This window comes from Cavia porcellus, unplaced genomic scaffold (assembly GCF_034190915.1).
Source record: "Cavia porcellus strain 051 isolate PalLab524CR breed Dunkin Hartley unplaced genomic scaffold, mCavPor4.1 scaffold_30, whole genome shotgun sequence".
NCBI classification, from domain to species: domain Eukaryota; kingdom Metazoa; phylum Chordata; class Mammalia; order Rodentia; family Caviidae; genus Cavia; species Cavia porcellus.
This window is the reverse complement of record NW_026947513.1, coordinates 19,924,244-19,929,566: the sequence shown is the minus strand read 5'-3', so window position 1 is coordinate 19,929,566 and position 5,323 is coordinate 19,924,244. Positions and strand designations below refer to the sequence as shown.

The 5,323-nt window shown below is 43.0% G+C and overlaps 1 pseudogene; it reads right to left on the bottom strand.

Annotated features, from left to right (window-relative positions):
- Positions 1–248: 248 nt before the first annotated feature.
- LOC100735656 (large ribosomal subunit protein uL11-like) lies at positions 249–3,846 on the bottom strand (annotated as a pseudogene).
- Between the last annotated feature and the right edge of the window lie 1,477 nt (positions 3,847–5,323).

Sequence of the window (5,323 nt, the reverse complement as noted above, 5' to 3'; positions counted from 1 at the left end):
TTCAACCAAATGTGTGCAGTACTGGAAACTGAGTCCAGAGCCTCCAAACTGAGCTACTTTTTTTTCTTTTTCAGACAGGCTCACTCTGCAGTTCAGGCTGGCCTTGACCTCACTGTGTAGCCTCGGATGCTCTCAAACGTGCAATGATCCTTTTGCCTCAGCCTCCCAAGTGGTGGGATTACAGGCGTGAGCCATCACATCGGCCTCATTCCTTTTTTTTGTTGTTGTTAGACCATCTTTTTATTGAACTGTTATTACACGTCTCAGCTAGCCGGGCACTCCACGGCGCCGCTGTTGATGTCGTCTATGATGTTGTGAGGGCGCCGGCTGTCTACACTGCAGCCCACAGACTGGGCAGTCCCCAGGATTTCTTTAATGGTTCTGGAGAGTTCTCTGGCTAAAGACTGGTGCTGCATCTGCCGGGCAATGTTGACAATCTCATCAAAAGTGGTATTTCCACTGTGTTTAATGTTTTTCTGCTTTTTTCTGTCTCTCGGCGGCTCCTTGAGGGCTTTGACGATCAGGGCAGAGGCAGATGGCACCACCTCAATCTGAGCCTGCCTGTTCTGAATGGCCAGCGTCATCGTAATCCTCAGACCCTTCCAGTCACCAGTGGCCTTGGCGATGTCATCACCCACTTTTTCTGGAGACGGACCCAAGGGGCCGATCTTGGGGGCCAGGGCAGACGTGGCGCTGACTTCACCACTGGTGCACCTCAGGTACACGACTTGGATCTCGATGGGGTCGAACTTTGGGCGGCGTGGTGTAGGCGGCTGGTGTCCGATGAACCCGGATTAGGGACGAAGAAAGCTGCACCTTTGCCTCCTCCTAGCCAAAAGCCGAAAGCCTCATTCCTTTTTTGAGACAAGCCTTTACAAAGTAACTTACTTAGGCTGGGAATATCGCTCACCAGTGCCTGCCTGACAAGCATGAGTTTGAGTCCCAGTACTCACAAAGAAAGAAAGAAGTCACTTCCTTTGCCTAAGATGGGACTAAAATTTAGCTCGGCCTCCCAGAGTACTGGTGCAACAGGAATGTGCACTGCACCTGGCTTACCTACTTTTCAACAATTAGCAGTATTAAACAAACTAAACAGGTTTCAAGGTTTTCAGCTGGTTCACTCCCTAGCCCTCCCAAACAGGCGTACAGCTTCCGACTCTGTCCTGGGATCTCCCTTACCCCGTATGTGGCCTTTTTTCCTCTCATCATCTGTCAACTCTCAGCCTTCTCATTACTGCTCTAATTGTAGGCACCATACCCTCCTGGTTCCAGCCCACTCTTCTCCTTTCCAACACGTCAACCCCACAGCTGCCCTATGCTCTCAGTGCGTTTGCCAACCACCCCCCAACTCCACTTCTGAGCAGAGATGACACTGGGCCATGGCAAGGTGGGGAGGACACTAAGGAGAACGACAGATCAAAAATGTAATAAGCCTACTAACAAAGGAAGCCTAGAGTACCTTACAAAGGAGTAAGAATAGTGACAAACTTGGACACAACTGAAGCTACCGGCCAGGAGCAGTGGCACAAACCTGCAATGCCCACCACTCGGGAGGCAATGGTGGGAAGGTCGGCCTGCCCCTAAGCCAGACCCTGTCCCTAAAGGGCCTCAGACATCAGCTCAGGGCTGAACTACTTTTGTTAACAGCAGTACTAAGCAAATCAAATTTGTATGAACACCTCCCACCAAAAAGCAGAGAAACTTTTATGTGAATTCAACCATACTCATCAGTTAAAAAGGACACCATGCTGCTGGCTGTGATGGCACACATCTGTAATCCCAGCACTCGGGAGGCTGAGGGAGGAGCGGTGCCAAGCGTTTAAAGCTAACTTGGGCTACACAGGGTTCGAGGCTAGACTGAGGAACTGAGTGAAACCTTCATAAAACAGCTCATTCTTCAGTTTTTTTGTCATGACCTTAGGTTTCTTGAGGGCGTGTGTGTGTGTGTGTGTGGGGGGTGGCACTCAGGGCCTTTGCACTGAGCTGTATCCCCTTTTGTTATCTACATGCCTATTTTAATCTCATTTGTCTTCTTGTGATGTCTTGCTATGCAGCCCAGGGTGACCTCAATCATCTTCCTGCCTCAGCTTCCCAAGGGCTAGAATTACAGGCACGGACCACCTGCCCAGCCTTCTTAATTTTTAGACAGTCTTGATGAAGTGGCACAGGCTAGACTTAAATTTGCAGTCTTCCTACCTCAGCCACCCACAGTGCTGGAATTATAGACTTGTGCCACCATGTATGCAAGACAAGCGCCCACTGCTTCCATGTGACCACGTGTCATTGCTTAGGGAAAGAGGCTCACATGGCTATCCTCGACTACCCACGACACAGAAAGGGTGCTTCATCCCGCCTTGTTCCAGGTCAGGAGCAATTTCATCTCCAGGCAACAGAATCTCATATGCCTGCTACAAGGTGGTTATAAAAACCCTAAAGGTAATCAGTGTTGCCATGTGAAACCACTAGGATGAATTCTGACAGCCTCTGCTAATTACCAGTATGAACAGAGGACGGGGCAACCATGGGTGACTCCACATTATGGTTATTAATTCATTTTTTAGTGGTCCTGTGGACTGAAGCTTGTATGTGAGCTACACCTGCAGCCCCAGCCTCAGACTCTGCAACGACCTACAAGGAACACCGGCTCTGCCATGCCAGCACACTTCCAAACAAGCCTGCTGGTCAGTGCTTTCAGGCTGGCCACAAAAGAACCCTCCCCGAGTTAAGCCAAGATTTCATGTTAAAATTGTATTACAGCTCCATCATTTTATGTGAGCCTCCTAAATGTTATAAAATACTGGGCAAATATTCTACCCAAATGAAGAAACCGAAGCTTAGAAAAGCTCTGGCTCTACAATCCTGAGTGAAAATGGGGATCATTAAACCCAGGATTTTCTGTGACAACTGAGAGGCCTCATCACAGGACTCTGCGACCATCTAAGAGCAGATCTGTGTGCAGTATGGAAAAAGGATCAACAGCACTGCTTCAAGTACAATTAATGCTGTTAGAACCTGACCAAATAATGTTCTACTTAAAAGTTTAATTAGAACTAAACAATTTCAACCTGTTTTCAAAGTCAAAGCTCTGATACAATTTATCATTTAAGTGGTAGTATGCACATCAGTATGAAATCTGCCAAGAATTATCTACCCAATTCTTATTTAAAATAATGCAAAGACCTAATTATTCAGAGATGACAGCCCACAAACAAGATATAAACCATTTTCAGGGGAAAACATGCATGCATTTATTTTTAAGAATTCCCAATAAGGGGGGAAAATTCAACATCTTTAAAAATGTATTTATTTTTTTTAAAAAATCAGTTGTGTACAAAAGTGTTTCGTAGTTTTTAATTCTCAAGACAAATACCCAACCCTCCACCCACAGCCCACCCTGCTTCAATGGTATTTCTGGTAACCCACCCATTTCCCCCTTACAGGAAGTTAATGGCTCAGAATAGACCCTCCTACAGAGTTTATCATCACTAACAGACTGTTTAGAGATCTAGAGAAGCTAACAAGCAAGGTTCTTTCTCAGTGAGGTTAATGAGAATCCCTATAATGGCAGTAAACTTCCAGCGGACACCACAACAAAGCACCATCAATTGCTGAAAGCTAAAAAATAGATTATTTTCAATAGTATTTCATTTTCTATCGGAAAACTCTTTAAATAACATTAAATAAGTCTCTTTTCCCCCAAAGAAATAGTCTAGCTTTTATTATGATGCCTGTGAAAAGTAGGTTACAGCAAGCAGATAAGGATCATTCACAGCACAGTGCAGTGACTTCTATCCACTCACCTTCAAACCAGTAAGCTGTGCCACACCTGATTACAGACAGCAGCATGGTGAAATAACCAAGCAGAAGGTGGCACATTCACAACTTACACCTTCAGATGAGGATGCAGGTTTATGAGATTAGATCAGTTCAATAAAGCGGGAACAAAGCAGGACAAAGGAGACAGCAACCCTTCCATGCCACGAAACTTCTGCTCTATATTGCAAATACAATGTGTGACATCATCTGCAAACTCTAAAGCGAAGCCACACTTTGTTTGGAAAAAGGCTATTTATCAGTATACTTCAAGTTCCATGTTCACAATGACACCAACTAGCTAGTAAGTGTTCCAACTGGTACTAAAAGAACAGCAATACAACTTTGTGGGATCAATGGTTTGTATCCTGGAACTACAAAGAGTGATTACTACGACATCAGTTTGGAAAAGTTCAGGAAATAAAGTTCACTGTAAACAAACAAACTCCTTTTCTTTTCTCAGTATTGTTTCCTCCTGTTACACCTGGCTCCAGCTATTTTGTGCCAGATTCATCTTAAATCTTTACAACAAAAGTTCTTTATTTCCTGTTTCTACATAGAATGAGGAAAACATTACCATACTTCCAATGCATTTTAAAAGCTTGAATCAGGCATAAACTTATCATCCAGATCTGCTTGCACACTGGCAAACTTAGGAAGCAGCCTAAAGAGTATGCATGCAGTAGTGCACACACAAGCAAACTCTTTAATTGCCAATTCTTTCTGAAAGATACTTAAAAAAAAATTATTCTGCATAGTTCTGAGTGCCATCAATAATCATAAATGAGAAAATTTTTGAAAAAAAAATCCTCCCAAATCCCCTCAAATCTCATTTTCACTATATAGCTTATTATTCTCAGAAACAAAATACTCAAGATTCCAAATATATACATCTCGGAGGTGTTTTCTGTGTCTAGATAAACCATAGTCGTAATTTCAGAGCTAACTGAGAGCATCCAGTTTAGTAGCAAGTTCCTGAAATATTTATGTACTACTGTATGTCTGAGTCTCAAACTGCAATTCAATCATTTGTACTGATAGACTGTACAACTAGTTATTTCTTCTAGGTTAGGAACATATTCAGGAAAGAGAACTGGTTATAAAGCCAGAGTTATCAGTGACTTTCAGCAAATCTGCTTGCTCTAAATGAGAATTCTTTTCCTAACCATAATTTCTGAGGATTCTTAAAATTGATAAAACTCTAAAACACTGAGAAATATAAAAATAACCTTCACCAGGGTACTTTCTCTCTAGGCCAAAACTTTTAGTGTCCTTTTTCCAAACATACTGAAGACCAGAGGAAAACAGAAATACCTTAGCTTCTGTGTTTGGGGAGCTAAATCTGTATCAACGGGGTAGGGGGAGGAAAAAAAGAAAAAGAAAACAAAACTAAGACAGTGGAAAATGTACCAGAAAGGAAATAAAGATTATCACATTGAAGGTAAATAAGGAAAATAATTTTTATAATGAAAAATTCATTATGTAGATCCTGTCAAACTGAACACTATAC